Source organism: Cynocephalus volans, chromosome X, assembly GCF_027409185.1.
Source record: "Cynocephalus volans isolate mCynVol1 chromosome X, mCynVol1.pri, whole genome shotgun sequence".
NCBI classification, from domain to species: domain Eukaryota; kingdom Metazoa; phylum Chordata; class Mammalia; order Dermoptera; family Cynocephalidae; genus Cynocephalus; species Cynocephalus volans.
Genome location: NC_084478.1, coordinates 125,610,430 through 125,626,321, shown reverse-complemented (window position 1 = coordinate 125,626,321; position 15,892 = coordinate 125,610,430). Strand labels below are relative to the sequence as shown.

At 42.7% G+C, this 15,892-nt stretch overlaps 1 non-coding gene and 2 pseudogenes across 1 annotated transcript; all 3 read right to left on the bottom strand.

The window, feature by feature from the left end:
• Positions 1-411: 411 nt before the first annotated feature.
• LOC134368326 (transcription factor E2-alpha-like) lies at positions 412-2,137 on the bottom strand (annotated as a pseudogene).
• Positions 2,138-4,995: 2,858 nt separating this feature from the next.
• Positions 4,996-5,186, bottom strand: LOC134368874 (U2 spliceosomal RNA). Its single transcript, XR_010022560.1, has one exon. It is a non-coding gene; the product is annotated as a U2 spliceosomal RNA (small nuclear RNA).
• Positions 5,187-5,959: 773 nt separating this feature from the next.
• LOC134368325 (transcriptional repressor p66-alpha-like) lies at positions 5,960-7,943 on the bottom strand (annotated as a pseudogene).
• Positions 7,944-15,892: the final 7,949 nt, after the last annotated feature.

The window sequence follows — 15,892 nt, the reverse complement described above, 5'->3', positions numbered from 1 at the left end:
TTATCACCCCCTGAATTAAACCCCCAAAAGGTAAAGGGCCAACACTATTCAGCCACTATCAACAGCTGAATGAGGAACTGCAGTAAAAAGAGCCATAGCAGGTCCAAAAGGACAACGAGATTTGTCCTTACACCTCGGGTGAAGAGGAGATCCCAAGTACCAGTGATGACCTGGGCACCCACCAAATTAAGAGTGAGACCGGAAACCTCGAAGTTATCTGCCCTGGATTGTGGCAATTGAACCTATGAGGACTTGCCTGAACTTTGGTCCCCCTTGCAGCTGCAGCCCAGCCTCATAATCAGGCCCCAGTGCCTTCCATGCGTCAGCAGGCGGCTCAGCGCCCTCCTGTGTCTGCATCTCCGCTTAGTGACCAGGCTGCACATTCAACTCTATCTGGCTCCACCGCCTATGCTAGTCCTGTCTCCCTACCTTGTGCTCGGGTTCAGATAGAACCTCACGTTTGACTGGTTTTGTAAGCAAACCTTGGAGGACCAGAACATTCCTGCCCTGCTGCCTCACCACACCTGACATTATCTCCTCTCCTCACCGCTTCAAGCAGGCCACTTTGGGGTTCTAATTCCACTCTGGCACTTGCTGCTCTAGGTTGAGGATGAAGGACAAGGCCTGATGCAGGAGGAGCAGGTTGGTCTGGGGCTTCTCACCGTTGAGGTGCAGCTGGCACATGCGCCCCAGCTCCTTAAAAGCTTCTTCGGTGTCTCTGATCCCCAGCGGCTCATGGGGGTACTGGTCAACCGGCCGTTCCTTCTCCCACTCGGCCTTCTGCTCTGGGGGCAGAAGGTCGTCCTCATCTGGGCTCGTCCGTGTCCGGGGGCCTTCAACTCCTTCTCTTCCTCCGAGCTGTCAGCCACCGACGTGTTCTCCTCGTCCTCTGTCTCCTCCCGCTTGATTGCGCTGGCACCCGCCGCGGCACCCCTCGCCCAGTCCATTGTGGGAGGCGGGAGCGCTCAGGGAGGGCGCTGGGCTAGCTGGGGAGGCTGCGATGGCAGGCGGCCGACACTACCTGCGAGGCCCTGCTCAGAATGGGCGCCTCCCACCAGGCCAGCGTGCCGCCCGCCCTGCAGCAGGGGGCCTGCAGAGCCCGCGGCCAGCGTCCTGTGGCCACACAGCAGCCGGTGCACATTGCACTCCCTGCCATGGACCACGTGGATGCTTTCGTCCCGGTGCTCCAACATCTTGTTCAGGCTGTGAGGACCCCATCGCAGCTGGGCTTTAAGGCACAGGGAGCTCCTGCTTGGGGCCACTGCGATATTCCTGCCAGCCCTATGGGGAGCCCACGGGGGTCAAGGGGCTAGAGGAGAAGTTATTGCTTGAATGATCCGGGGAGTAGGTGGAGGCCAGAGCCTTCCCAAGGGCGTCGTGCAGCTGCAGGCTGTGGTCCCGCAGGAGCCCACGAGGCTGTTGGTCCGCTGATGGCCCGTGGTTGGAGATGCTGCTGTAGGCGGCCCTGAGGGCCAAGGAGAAGGTGGACACAACCCGAAGCCCGCCGTTCACCTCTGCTCCCTGCAGCTGGTAGCCCACGCGCTGGTGCTGGTGCAAGCGACCAAACACACTGCCACAGCTCACTGAGCTACGGGCCTGGCGGGAGAGGCAGGGGAGACCAGCTTTTGCCCAGCATGGCCTGAAGCCCGCCCGGCCTGGCGGACTCCAGGCTGCTGTCGGCGGCTCTCCACTGAGGGTTGCCGGGGTAGGTACTGGGAGTCACCCTTGATGCCCAAAGGGGACAGTGGCCTGGGGCTGCTGAGGGCCAGCTTGCCCGGCAGGAAGCCAGCCTGAGTCAATTCGCCAACACCCGTGTCTCTCCTAAAAGTGGCATAGGCATTCTGCTCACCGCCCTCGCCTCCAAGTTCAGGTCCCAGGAATGTCGTGGGAATCACCCAAGTGGGCCCTTCACTGTAGGTGGGGCTAGGGTCAGAGGGGGAACTGTTCTGGTTGCTGGTGCCCCAGGAACCTGAGCTGGGTGAGTCCTTGAGACCCGAACCTCCAAACCGCTCACCTTCAAGGAGGCGGGCCGGCCCTTCCCACTGGCCACAGGCAGCAGAAACACCACGCTAACGTCCACGAGGTCGCTGACTTCCTTGTCTGTGCCCGCAGGTGCCATCCCCTGTGGCTGACTCATTCTCCAGCAGTGATGGTGGGCACAGAGGCCTAGAGACAGCCCCGCACAGCACTGCCTGGCACACAGTGAAGGGGGATGGGGTGTCGGGGGCGGCAGTAGCATGAAACTGGGGGCCCTTCCCCGACAAACAGGCATCACTACCCGGCCCCTTACGGTCACATGTTGGCGGTCGTGCGTGGCCCTGGCCCTCTCCTCCATGTCACCTGGGGCATTGGGGCAGGGTCGTGCGTGGTCCCTGCGGTGCACGGATCCTGATTATAAATTTAGTTACGTTTAAAAATAATTTAAGATCTTAATTTATATTTTATAAAGTTCTTTCTGTGCTGTAGTTAACTGAAGTAAATGGAGAAGAGATTCCCTGTCTAAAAGGCAGGTTTAGATTTTTTTTTTCTAGGTTAGATCTCCACTGTAGATAAATGACTGAGATATTTAAATGGAAATGGGCAGCAATTAGTAATTGGGAATAGACTTCGGTCAGAAGTAAAACGGAAACATTGCTGTAATTAAAAAATTTTGTCCTGCTTTATTAATTTTTGTCTAACCTAACGTCATCATGACATTCTTATGTCTTTTTTTTTTAAGAGGTCATTTGTTTTTTTGTGTGTAAGCTCTTATATTTTATTTTTTCTAGCTTTATTGAGGTGTAATTGACAAATAAAATGGTCTATATTGAAGGTACGGAACGTGGTGATTTGATATACATATGCACTATGAAATGATTACCACAATGAAGTTAGCACATCCATCACCGCACACAGTTATTTTTGTGTGTGTGCTGAGAACACGTAAGATCTACTCTTAGGAATTTCAAGTATACAAAACTGTATTAACTATTGTTACCATACTGTTCATTAGATCCCCAAAACTTACGCATCTTGTCACTGAAAGGTTGTAGCATTTAACCAACACCTCCCCATTTCCCCCACACCTGAGCCCCTGGCAACTACCATTCTGCACTTGGATTCTATGAGTTTGACTTTTCCTATCTGCCCTTTATTATTCTGAGGTACTGTTCTTCTATACTTATTTTGTTGAAAGTTTTTATTGTGAAAGGCCGTTCACACGATTTCAAATGATTTTGATGATATTCAAATGATTTTCCTGCATCCACTGAGATGGTCATATGATTGTAATCCTACACTCTGTTGATGTGGTATATGCCTCTTACTGATTTGCATATGTCCAACCACTCCTGCATCCCAGGGATAAGTCCTACTTCACCATGGTGTGTGAACATTTCACTGTGCAGTTCCATTCGGTTTGCTGATGTTTGTGGATTTTTCTGTCTATTTTCATCACAGCGATTGGGCTGTAATTTTCTTTTTGTGTAGTGTCCTTGTCTGGATTTGATGTCAGAGTAATGCTGGCCTCATAGAATAAGCTAGAAAGTGTTTTCTCCTCTTCCATTTTTTGGAAGAGTTTGAGGAAAACTGGCATTATTTCTTTAAATGTTTCATAGTATTCAGCAGTGAAGCCATCAGGTCTTGGGCTTTTCTTTGTTGGAAATTTCTTGATGAATGATTTAATCTCTTTCTCATTGATCTGTTAACATTTTAAATTTCTTCATGACCTAGTCTGGGTAGGTTGCATGTTCCTATGAATTTATCCATTATATTCTAGATTATGCACTGTGTTGGCATACACTTATTCATAATAAACTCATAGTACTTTGTATTTCTGTTGTAGCAGTTGTAATGTCTTCTTTTTCATTTATAATTTTGGTTGAGTCCTCTCTTTTGTTGGTTAGCTTAAAATTTGTCAATTGTTTGTATTTTCAAAAGTCCGGTTTAGTTTTGTCGAGTTTTTAGATCGTTTTTTTTTTTTTCTCTGTATTTTTACTCTAATCTTTATTATTTCCTTGTTCCTGCTAACTTTGGGCTTAGTTTTTTCTTTTTGTAGTTCCTTCAGGTGCAAAGTTAGGTCCTTATTTAAGATCCTCCTTTTAATTTTTTTAATGTAGGAGTTTATCGTTGTAAACTTTCATCTTTGAACTACTTTTGCGAAACTCCGTAAGCTTTGGTGTGTTGCATTTCCGTTTTAATCTGCTGTAAGATTTTCTTTTTTCTTTTCTTTTTTTTTTTACTTTTTATTTATTTTTTCAAGTGGGTTAAGTGAGCCTTTATTAGAATGTTGTAGCAGTTGTGTTTGAAGAAGGCAGGCCTACAAATTAAGGATTTTAAATTAAAGTCCCTAACTGCATCAACAGAAAAACAGGACTGGAGCTGCACTGGGGGACAGAGGGACCCAGTTCTCACATGGACGTACACCTGTGCATGGACACCCGACGCCCTCACTATGCATGGAGCTGGACCAGTTGGCGGTAGACACGGAACGACTTCTGCCTTTCATCGTGGAACTGGTTTTTATTTATTTATTTATTATTTTTTATGAAGGCTATGGGAAGCAGAAAGAAGCAGCAAGTACACGTGCTCCCCACCCAGGTAGTAGAGGATGAGGCATGTGGCAGAGAAGAGACAGCCCCTGAGAAAGCGGAAGGGAAAGCCACGTCCTTGGGAGTGAGCCAGGTATGCGCAAGAATATTAAGAGAACATTTGTAGAAGACGCAGAGAGGGGACAGACGGGTACAGACGGGGCCTCCGAAGTGAAAGAAAAGATGGGAAAAAGGGCTGTGGAGAGCCTGACGACGGCGATGGCAGCCGGTCAAAGGGCACCCCCGGTTCTAGGCGGGCACGCAGCGCTCGGCGGGACCCCGCCAGCCTCCCTCTCACGGTGCACAGAAGAGGATCAGGCCACACGCGAAGCAGCTTCCCGCGAGTCTAGCCCTCACCAGGCGGAGGGACTGCAACCCCCCTCTCCCCACCGTCTCTGATCTTTCGTGACCAGTGCTCATGTCCCGGAGGGGGTGCACCTGTGCCTGGAGACACTGCCATACCAGGCCGATGCGTGGACTGGACGGAGCAAGCTCACGTTCCATGTCCCTGCTCCCAAAATCCATTTAATATACTGTCCTCCGATACAGGACGTATCAGATATTAAACTGATAAAATAGATACTACACATGATCTTGGCCAAAAGGTCGAGAAGCGATGTGGAACTGGTTTTTAGAGAGTGGGAGGGGAAAGAAAGAAAAAAAAAAAAAAAAAACCCAAAACTAAAAGAGGACCTGATCCTTTACAAAACATTTCTGTAGACACTAAAGGGGGTGGGGTAGGGGGAGGAAGTGTGAAAGCGAGCCCTGCCAGCAACCTCAGCTTTAAGGAAAGGCTCTAGCTAGCTAGACCCAAACAGAAATCCTCAGTCTGGGGGAGCAGCTCACCGCACACCTGGACGGCGCCTCCCAGCCCAGACGCAACTGTGCGAGGTCACCAGAGAGCAACGCAGGCCAGGGTGGCCTAAGACTGTGTCCATCAAAATGAATAGGAAAAGAAAAGGAAAAAAAATACAGTAAACCACCACCAGTAGCCGCACAAGAAAAAACCACACAGCAACCCTCCCCTCCGACTTCCTGGCCAGGCTTCAGGGCGTCGCTGCGGATTCTCTCCTCCCTCCGTTGTGGGCAGCGCGCAGCTTCTGGGATCCCTACTCTCTGGCCGGGTCTGGATTTCAGTTTGTTCTTCAGTTGAGCCTGGGGGGTTGGGGGGTCTCAGGAAGGCGCAGCAAGGGAGGCTTTCTGGCAGGAGCGAGGCTGCGCTGGCGCTTCCTGCCTCTGCCACTCTTAGGGTTCATGTAGCCGCGGCCGCCCACCCTCCAGCGCACGGGGGCGGCCGGGATTACGTGTGCACCACAGAGACCCCGGGTCTGCTCGGTTTACTTTTAACTCCATCATCATGAGGTGCTTAAAAAAACCAAAAATCTTTCAACCTAGAGTTTGCCATGAAGAGACGCAGCCACAGATTGGGGGCCGAAGACAGGGGAAAACAAAAATAAAAGGAAACGCCCTGCGGGAGTCAGGAGCCCCGAGGAACCAGCCTTGCTCAGACCTGTCACGGTGTCCACGGTGAGCCTCCCTTGCGCCCTCCTGGGGGCAAAAGAAGGCGGCCTGGGGCAGAACCAGCCCCGGAGGTCCACTTGACTGCTGGTGTTAGGCAAAGTAACGGGAAAGGGATCAAGGAAGAAAGCCCCGTGGAAAGGTCCCCCAGTTGTAATCCTCGTCCGCCTGTGAAGCAGCATCTCCCAGCTGCGAAGAGACTTTGCAGCCAAGAATCGAGGTGTCGCTTGTGCAGAACGGCCGTCACTCACTCTGTAGGGTGAGCACAGTGTAACGGCCGTCACTCACTCTGTAGGGTGAGCACAGTGGAGGGCGGCACAGTGTGTCCTTCTAGACCAGGGCCAGGTAACAGTGAGGAGGGAGCCTGTCCTCCACCGGTCCTGGCTGGCACTATCCCACGTGGCTGACTGGAGGGTGGAGCGTGGCAGGATCACATGAAGGACTTACTCTCGCTGGCAGTCCACGGCCGAGGACGTCTTGGGTACTGCCAAACTCTGGGGACAAACGCAAGGGTACTGCGTGTTCAGGGACGTCTTCTTCCAGGTGGAGGCGGTGCCGCCCCTTCCGGCGCTCAAGGCTCTCTTGGAATGTCTGCCAGTCCTCCTGACCAGGGCCGTGCCCGAGGCCGTGTTTTGCAGTTTGGGGGCTGGCTAAACGTGTACAGGACACCATGGGTCATCGTGCCTGAGCCCCAGGACAGCTGGCTGGAGGCCAGTAGCACAGCTCTGTTACTCGAGTCGCGAGCCTCTCCTGAGCCGAGCACCAACTTACAGTGGGGTTTTATGAGCTGCTTCAGTGTGGGTGCAGCGCGGTGGCAGGCGCGGCGTCCTGCTGCAGGAGGCGCTGCTTGATCGCACGCTCCCGCTGTAGCGCCTTCACAAAGGTGGCCTTGAGCCAGCTAGTGCCCTCCACCTTGAGCGCCTGTTCTCGCCCATGATGGCCCCGCCCTTGCGGCTTGCGAAGGCCATCTTGCAGTGCACGCACATGGAAGGTTCCTGGGACAGCACAAGGGCGGCCAACATCCGGCTTGCTTGCGTCTCCAGTAGGTTCTGCACCACTTCGTCCAGGCCAACTAGGTAGACAAACTTCTTGGCAGCACTGGGCAGGAAATTTATCTCTGGGGTGAGGGGCTTGGGAGGGGAAATCTCAAGCAACATCTTCTCTAGCTGTTTGCACAGCACGAGCTCGGCGGCCACCTCTTGGCTGCCTGGAGACTCAGTGGAGGTGATCATGGAGGCCACGCTGGTGGAGGTGGAGTTGGTCTGAGCAGAGTTGGTCGTGAACATTTTAATGATGCTGAGGAGGGCTGCAGGATGTTGATGAGCAGAATGGTGTTGGGGACGTTGGCGACACGGATGAGTCCTTGCTGGATGACTCTCTATCCCTGAATTTGCACTCTGGGCACGGACATCCTGGGGTCCAGGAGGAGGGGCAGTGCCCCATGCTAGAATGTTGTCTGATGTTGTGGATTTGCTGGGATCCCCTGACGAGTGGGGCCATGACCACCTGTGAGGTCACCTGCAGCACCAGCACTGAGGATGCCTGCTGCACTTCCCGGACCAGCAGAAGCGGGATCATGCTGCCCGGCATTCAAGTTGAAGAGGTCAGAAGTGACGGCTTGCTAGCAGGAATGTTTTGGGTGCCCAGCACAAGCAGAGGACGGGTGGTCATGGTGCTCCCAGTGGAGCCTGTGGGCTTCTGGGCAGTGGCTTCCTTCTGCATTTGACACTGTGGCAAGTTTTTCAACAAGATGAGTTTTGCTTCCTCTGATCTTAATTGTTCTATCAGTTGCTTGATCATCCTTTCTCATTCTTCAGGACTACTTTTGATGAGGGCCTCATTGCTTGTTTCCATCAAGGCCAGTGCCACTAGCCACATAATGCAACCTTCGGCCACACAACTGGAGACCAGCATTGGTGTTACAACCTGAGACATGTACAGCAGGTCGATGAGCCTGGCCTGAGGCCCCCAAAACACTAGAGGGCTCTGAAAGGCAAGGTCGCCTGTCCACACTAGCTCATCAGCACCCTTGCTGTAAGACTTAAATATAACTTATTGTATATATTTAAGGTCTACAACATGATGCTTTTATATGCCTAGAAATAGTGAAAAGATTACTATAGTAAAGCAAATGAACATATCTCACATCCCCATTTTGTGCGTGTGTGTGTGTGTGTGTGTGTGTGTGTGTGAGTGTGTGCGTGTGGCTAGAGCACCTAAAATCTACTCTTTTAGCAAAATTACCAAGTACAGTAGAATATTAAGTATAGATCTCATGTTGGACATTAGATCTCTAGACTTCTCATCCTACATATCTGCTACTTTGTATCAGCTTTGTTATCAGGTTAAAATAGACTGTTATTACTATAATATATTTCACACAAGACACTTGGTAATCACAAATAAAATATTTATAGAAGTTACATAAAAGAAAAAAATACAACTCCTCCCCCCCACACACAAAGGAGGACAGGAAGAGAGAAACAGAGGAGCAAGAGAACTATAAGAGAAACAGAAAACAGATAACAAAATGGCAATAGTAAATCCTAGCCTATCAGTAATTACTTTAAATGTAAATGGACTAAACTCTCCAATTAAAAGATACAGAGTGGCTGAACGAATAAAAAACAAGAGTCAAAGATTCATCTGTGTGTTGTTCTCAAGAACTCACTTTAGATTCACATACATACAGAGGCTAAACGTGAAGTGAAGGAAAAAAATATTTCATGCAAATAGCGATCAGAAGAGAGCAGGAGTGGCTATACTAGTATTAGACAGAGTAGACTTTAAGTCAAACACTTTTTCTAGATAAAAAAGAAGATTATTATGTAATGATAGAAAGGGTCAATTCAACAGGAATACATCAAAATTGTAAATCCATATGCACTCACCATCAGAGAATCTAAGTATGTAAAAAAATTGACAAATCTGAAAGGAGAAATTAAACAATACAATAATAGTAGGACTCTTCAATACCATATTTACAATCACGGTTAAAATGTCCAGTCAGAAAAATTAATAAAGAAACAGCAAACTTGAACAACACTATAGAACAAATGTACCTAACAGACATATATAGAACTTTTCACCCAAAAGCGGCATAGTAAATTAATTCTTCTTAAGCACACTTGAACATTCCCCAGGATATATCACATATTAGAACAAGAAAACAAGCCTTAACAAACTTTAGAATTCAATTTATAGCACATATCTTTTATGACTATAATGGAATAAAACTATACATCCATAACAGCAAGAAAATGGGAACATTTATAAATATGTGGAAACTAAAAAACACACTCTTGAACAACAACTGTGTCAAACATAAAATCAAAGGAAGTTTAAAAATATCTTGGAAACATAAGAAAATGAATACACAATTTACTAAAACTTACACTATGCAAAAAAGCAGTCCTAAGAGGAAAGTTTTTAGCAATAAAAGCCTATGTTAAAACAGAAGAAAAATCTCGCATAAACTAACTCTATACGTCAAAGAACTAGAGAAAGAACAAACTAAACCCAAAGTTAGCAAAAGGAAGAAAGTCATAAAGATCAGAATAGAAATGAATCAAATAGAAAACAGAAAAACTATATAAAAATAAATCAACTGAAGTAAGAAGTTTTTTTTAAATAGCCAAAATCAAGAAAAGCTTAGCTAGACTAACCAAGGAAAAGAACCCTCAAAATCAGAAATGAAAGAGAAAACTTTTCAATGGATGTCTCAGAAAGAAAAAGGTTCACAAGGGACTATTATTAGCAATTATGGAAAAAAAATTGGATAACTTAGAAGAAATGACCAAATTCCTGGGAACATAAAACTAACCAAGACTGAATCAAGAAGAAATACAAAGCGTGAACAAACCAATAACAAAGAAAAAGATTGAAACAGTAGCCAAAAGCTTCCCAGCAAAGAAAAGGCCAGGGCCAGATGGCTTGATGGCTGAATTCTATGACACATTTAAAGAAAAATTAATACTAATCCTTTTTAAACTACTAAAAAATAGAGGTAGAAGGAATATTTGCAAACTCATTTTAGATGGCTAGCATTATCCTGATACCAAAGCCAGAGAAAGACACCACAGGCACAAAAACTACAGGTCACTCTCTCTGATGAACATAGATGCAATGAACATGATGCAATGGGATTTATCCCTGGTATGCAATGCTGTTTTAACATACCGAATCCAATCAATGTGATACACCACATTAACAGAATGAAAGATAAAAACCACATGATTATCTCAATTAATGCAGATAATATATTTGAGTAAGTTTAACTTCCATTCATGATAACAACGCTCAACAAAATAGTTATAGAAGGAAATTTCTTCCACATAAAGGTCATTTATGAAAAGCCCACAGCTAATATCATAATCAATGGGGAAAAACTGTGAGCTTTTCCTCTAAGACTTGGTACAAGGCAAGGATTCCCATTCTCACCACTTCTATTCAACATAGTACCAGAAGTACTAGCACGAGCAATCTGACAACAACAAAAAGGCATCCAAATTGGACAAGAAAAAGTTAAATGGTCCATTTCCAGATGACATGATTTCATATGTACAAAACCCGAAATAGTCCATGAAAAAAATGTTAGAACTAACAAATTCAGTTATGTTGCAGGATATAAAATCAACATACAATCTTTAAGTCCCTGCTGATATTGACAATAAATTTCCACTGACTATATTTACAATATTCAAATTTGTGTATTAGTAAAATTGTTGGCTGTTTGTTTTAGGTTTAGTATTTCTATTACCTACCTGAGCTTGCTCCAGAGGGGATCGGAACATGCTATTGTAACATATGCAATTTGAGCTAAAGGCATATAAGACTCAACAGATGCAGGAAGATTTCTATCCTCTTTTAGGCTTTTTCTGCCTTAAAGGCAAGACATGAGTTGCCCTTTAAGGAATGTGCCCCCTTTATACCAGAGAAAGAAGAGATGCTATTGTCACTGAAGACCGAGAGCCAACACCAAGGTGAGTAAGCATAAACAGATGTCAATAAAGTAGCCCATATCTTTCATTACTTCACCAATGTATTTCCATCCATCCTAGTCACATGAAGCCTATTAAAAAACAACTTAACAAAAACTTTAAAGATTTAATTGGCATTTCTAGAATCATTTCAAAGTTAACTTACTTACACAGTTAATATACCCAGGACTTCCTTATGGTGGCTCAGGTGTTGTTCCTGTGAATCTTCTGATTTTTGGGGGAACTGGCCCACTGCTAATTTGATTTCATGGCATTTAGCTCAAGTATCTCCATTCTTGTTTACTGAGTCCAAATAATGGACTCCCATAAACTTTGCTTAATTAAATCCAAACCCTTTTTCCTTCATTAAAAAGGTAAATAAGCCCCTGAAACTACCCTTGAATTCTAACAAGATATTGGTGTGAAACGCAGTGCATGTAAATAATGAAAGATATATGCTTAGAAAAATAAAGAATCAATATACAAAAATTAGTTGCATTTCTTTGTACTAACAATGATCTATATGAAAGGAAAACAACCCCATTTATGAAAGCATCGAAGAATAAAATAATTAGGAATAAATTTAACCAAAGTGGCGGAAGATCTGTACACTAAAAACTATAAAACAATGATGAAAGAAATTGAAGAAGACCAAAGAAATTTTCGTGGATTAGAGAATAAATATTATTCAAATATCCATAGTATTTAAAGGTAATCTCTATCCAAATGCAAACTCTATCAAAAGTCCAGTGGCATTTTTTGCAGAAATAGAAAAAACTCTCAAGTGTGTATGAAATCACAAAAGATCTCAAATAGCCTTCCTAATCTTGAGAAGGAATAAAAAAGTTAGAGCATCACATTTCATGATTTCAAATCATATTACAAAGTTATAATAATCAAAACAGTATGGCAGTGGCATAAAATTAGACACACAGACTGATGGAACAAGATAGAGAACTCAGAAATAAACCCAAGCATGATATGGTGAACTAATTTTTGAGAAGGGTGCCAAGAACATACAATGGGAAAGGATAGTCTCTTCAATAAATGGTTCTGGGAAAATTGGATATGCACATGGAAGAGAATGAAATTGAACCGTTATCTTCCACCATTCACAAAAATTAAGTTATGATGGATTAAAGACTTAAATTTAACACCAGAAACCATGAAACTTTTTGAAGAAAACACAAGGAAAAATCTCCATGACAATGGCCTTAGCAACGATTTTTTGGCTATGACACCAAAAGCTCAAGTTACAGAAGCAAAAATAGACAAATGGGATTATATCAAACTAAAATCTTCTGTACAGCAGAGGAAACAATCAACAACCTGAATAGGCAGCCTAAAGATTGGGAGAAATTATTTGTGAATCATATATCTGATTAGGGGTTCATATGCAAAATATATATAGAACTCATATAACTTGTTAGCAACACCAAAACAAAGAAACAAAACAACCCTGTTTTTAAAATGTTCAATGCATCTGAATAGACATATTTCTAAAGAAGGCATACAGATGGCCAGTAGGTATATGATAAAATGCTCAACATCACTAATTATCATGGAAATTCAAATCAAAACCAAAATGAGATCACCTCATACCTGTTAAAATGGCTATTATCCAAATGACAAGAGATAAGCATTAGGGTGTAGAGTAAAGAGAACCCTTGCACGCTATTGGTAGGAATGTAAATTAGTACAGCCATTGTAGGCAACATTATGAAGGTTCCTCAAAACATTTAAAATGGAACTACCATATGATCCAGAAATTCCTTCTTTGGGTGTTTACCCAAGGGAAATGAATTCAGTGCCTTGAAGAAGTATCTGTACTCCCATGTTCACTGCAGTATTATTCACAATAGCCAAGGTATGTAAACAACATAAATGTCCATAGATGGATATGTAGTAAAGAAAGTGTGACATGCACACACGGGGATATTATCTAGCTTTAAAGGAGAAGATAATCTTTCCATTTGCAACAACATGGACGAACAGTAGGTTAAGTGACATAAGCCATACACAGAAAGACAAATACTGCGAAATCTCACTTATGTGTGGAATCTAAAAAATTCATATACGTGGAAGCAGAGAATAAAATAGTGGTTACCAGGGGCAGGAATGTGGGGACAATGAGGAGATGTTGCCCAAACTGTGCAATGTCATAGTTATGTAGGATGAGTAAGTCTAGAGAATTAATGTAGAATATAATAACTATAGCTAATAATACTGTATTCTGTAGTGGAAATTTGCTACGAGTATAGTTTTCAGGTGTTCTCAATACACACATGCGCACACATACGCACACACGGTAACTATGCAAAGAGAATGATATGTTAATTTGTTTGACTGTAGTAATCATTTCATTATATATATCAAAACTTCACGTTGTACACCTTAAATACATATAATTGTTATTATAAAGTCAAAAGATTAACTCAAAATAGATTAGAGGTCTTAATGTAAAAGTGAAAATTCTAAAATTCTTAGAAGAAAGCATAGTTCTGAATCTTCATGATGTTGTAGTAGGCAATGGCTTCTTAGATATAACTGCAACCGCACAAGCAACAAAAAAATAAAGAAATACGACTTCATCAGTTATTAAATACTTCTGTGCTTCCCAGCTTATAATCTATAAAGTAGGAAGACATCCCACAAACTGTAAGAAAAATTTTGCTAATCTTATATCTGATAAGGGAATTGTATCTAGAATATATACGAACATCTATAACTCAATAATTAAAAGGTAAATATCCTGAAATAAGTAAAATATTCAAATAGACATTATTCCCAGAAAAATGGCCAATAGGCACATGAAAAGACAATCAATATCACTAATTATCAGTGAAATACAAATCCAATCCTAAATGAGATACCCCTTCACACTCACCTGTATGACTATAATAATAAAGAAAGACAGGCAATAACAAGCATTGGCAAGGAAGTGGAGAAATTGGAGCCCTCATATGTTGCTGGTAGGAAGGTAAGTAGTGCATCCAGTTTGGAGAAAGAGTCTGGCAGTTCCTCAAATTTAAGATAGAGTTTCCTTACGGCCTACCAACTTGACGCCTCTGTATATTCCCAAGAGAATTGAAAACAAATGTCCACACACAGATTTGTACAAGAATGTTTATAGCAACGTTATTCATAACAGCCAAAAACCTAAAAGTGCAAACAACCTAAATACCCATTAACTGAATGAATAAATAAAAGATATTGTATCCATTCAATGAAATATTATTTGGCTATAAAACATGAAGTACTGATAAATGCTACAACATGTGTTAACTTTTAAAACATTATGCTAAGTGAAAGAAGCCGGATATAACGGCCACATATTGTATGTTCCCATTTATACGATTGTTCAGAATAAAAAATTCATAGAGAAATGAAGTCAATGAATGGTTACCAGTGGCTGGGGATGGAGGGAGTGTGGATTGGGTTCTAATGGGCACTGAGTTTGTTTTTATGTTCATAAATCTGTCCTCAAATTGCATACTGATGATGATTTCACAGCTTTGGCATATACTAAAAACCACTAAATTGCATACTTTTACATGGTGACATTTATGTTATGTTTATCTTCATAAAAATGAGGCATATTTAGTTATAGTTAATACTAAAACATTTTATAAACCATAAAATTTTAGAACAAAATTATAGAGAAGAAATTAAAACATTCCCATAAAAATAGAAACTGAGAAGAGTTATTACTATCAGACCTGTCCTATAAGAAATAGTAAAGGAAGTTCTCCAGGCTGAAATGAAAGGACAGTCAGTATTACTCAAATCCACATGAAGAAGTAAAGGTTATCAGTAAAGGTAACTGTACAGATAAACATTTTATAAACACACACACACACACACACATACATTTTTGTTTACCTCCGTTTCTCCTATTTGATTTAAAAGAAAACTTTGTAATTCAATAATTATAAATCTGTGTTGATGGGCATACAATGCATAAAGATGTAGTGTTTGTGTTAATAACCACATAAAGGAAGGGGTATGAAGCAAAGATTTTGTGTCCTATTCAATAGTTCTGTAACAAGTAAAGGAATTGAATTAGTAATCAAAATCTTTCTATAAAGCAAGTCCAGAATCAAATGGCTATACTTGTAAATTATTCCAAACATTTAAAAAAATACTAATGCCAATTCTATCCAATTTTCTTAAGAAAACAGAAGAGGAGGAAACACTTCTCAATTCATCTTATAAAGCCAGTATTACTCTGATACCAAAAAGAGATAAAGTTACTGCAAGATAATAAGAATCTTTCTATGAACTTTTTGAAGTACTCTTGTACGTTCTGTCCTTTCTGTCAGTTGTCTCTTCACTCTGTTAATTGTTTCCTTTTCCTTGCAAAAGCTTTTTGATTAGATGTCATTCCATTTGTCTGTTTTTGCATTTATTACTTCTGCTTTTGGGGTCATATCCAAAAAGTCATTGCCCAGACCAATAGCGGTTTCCCCCTATGTTTTGTTCTAGTAGTTTTTAACTTTTCAGGTATTACGTTTAACTCTTCAATCCATTTTGAGTTGATTTTTGTATATGGTGTGAGATAACGGTCTAATTGTATTCTTCTGTATGTGGATATCAGATTTTTCTAACATCAGTTATTGAAGAGACTGTCTTTCCCCATTAGGTGTTCTTGGCATCTTTGTTGAAAAATCAATTGATTATAAAGGTGAAGATTTATTTCTGGGCTTTCTGTTCTGTTCCATTGGTCTATGTATCTGTTTTTATGCCAGTTCCATGCTGTTTTGATTACTATAGCTTTGTGGTATACTTTGAAATCAGGTAGTGTAATGCCTCCACCATCATTTTTCA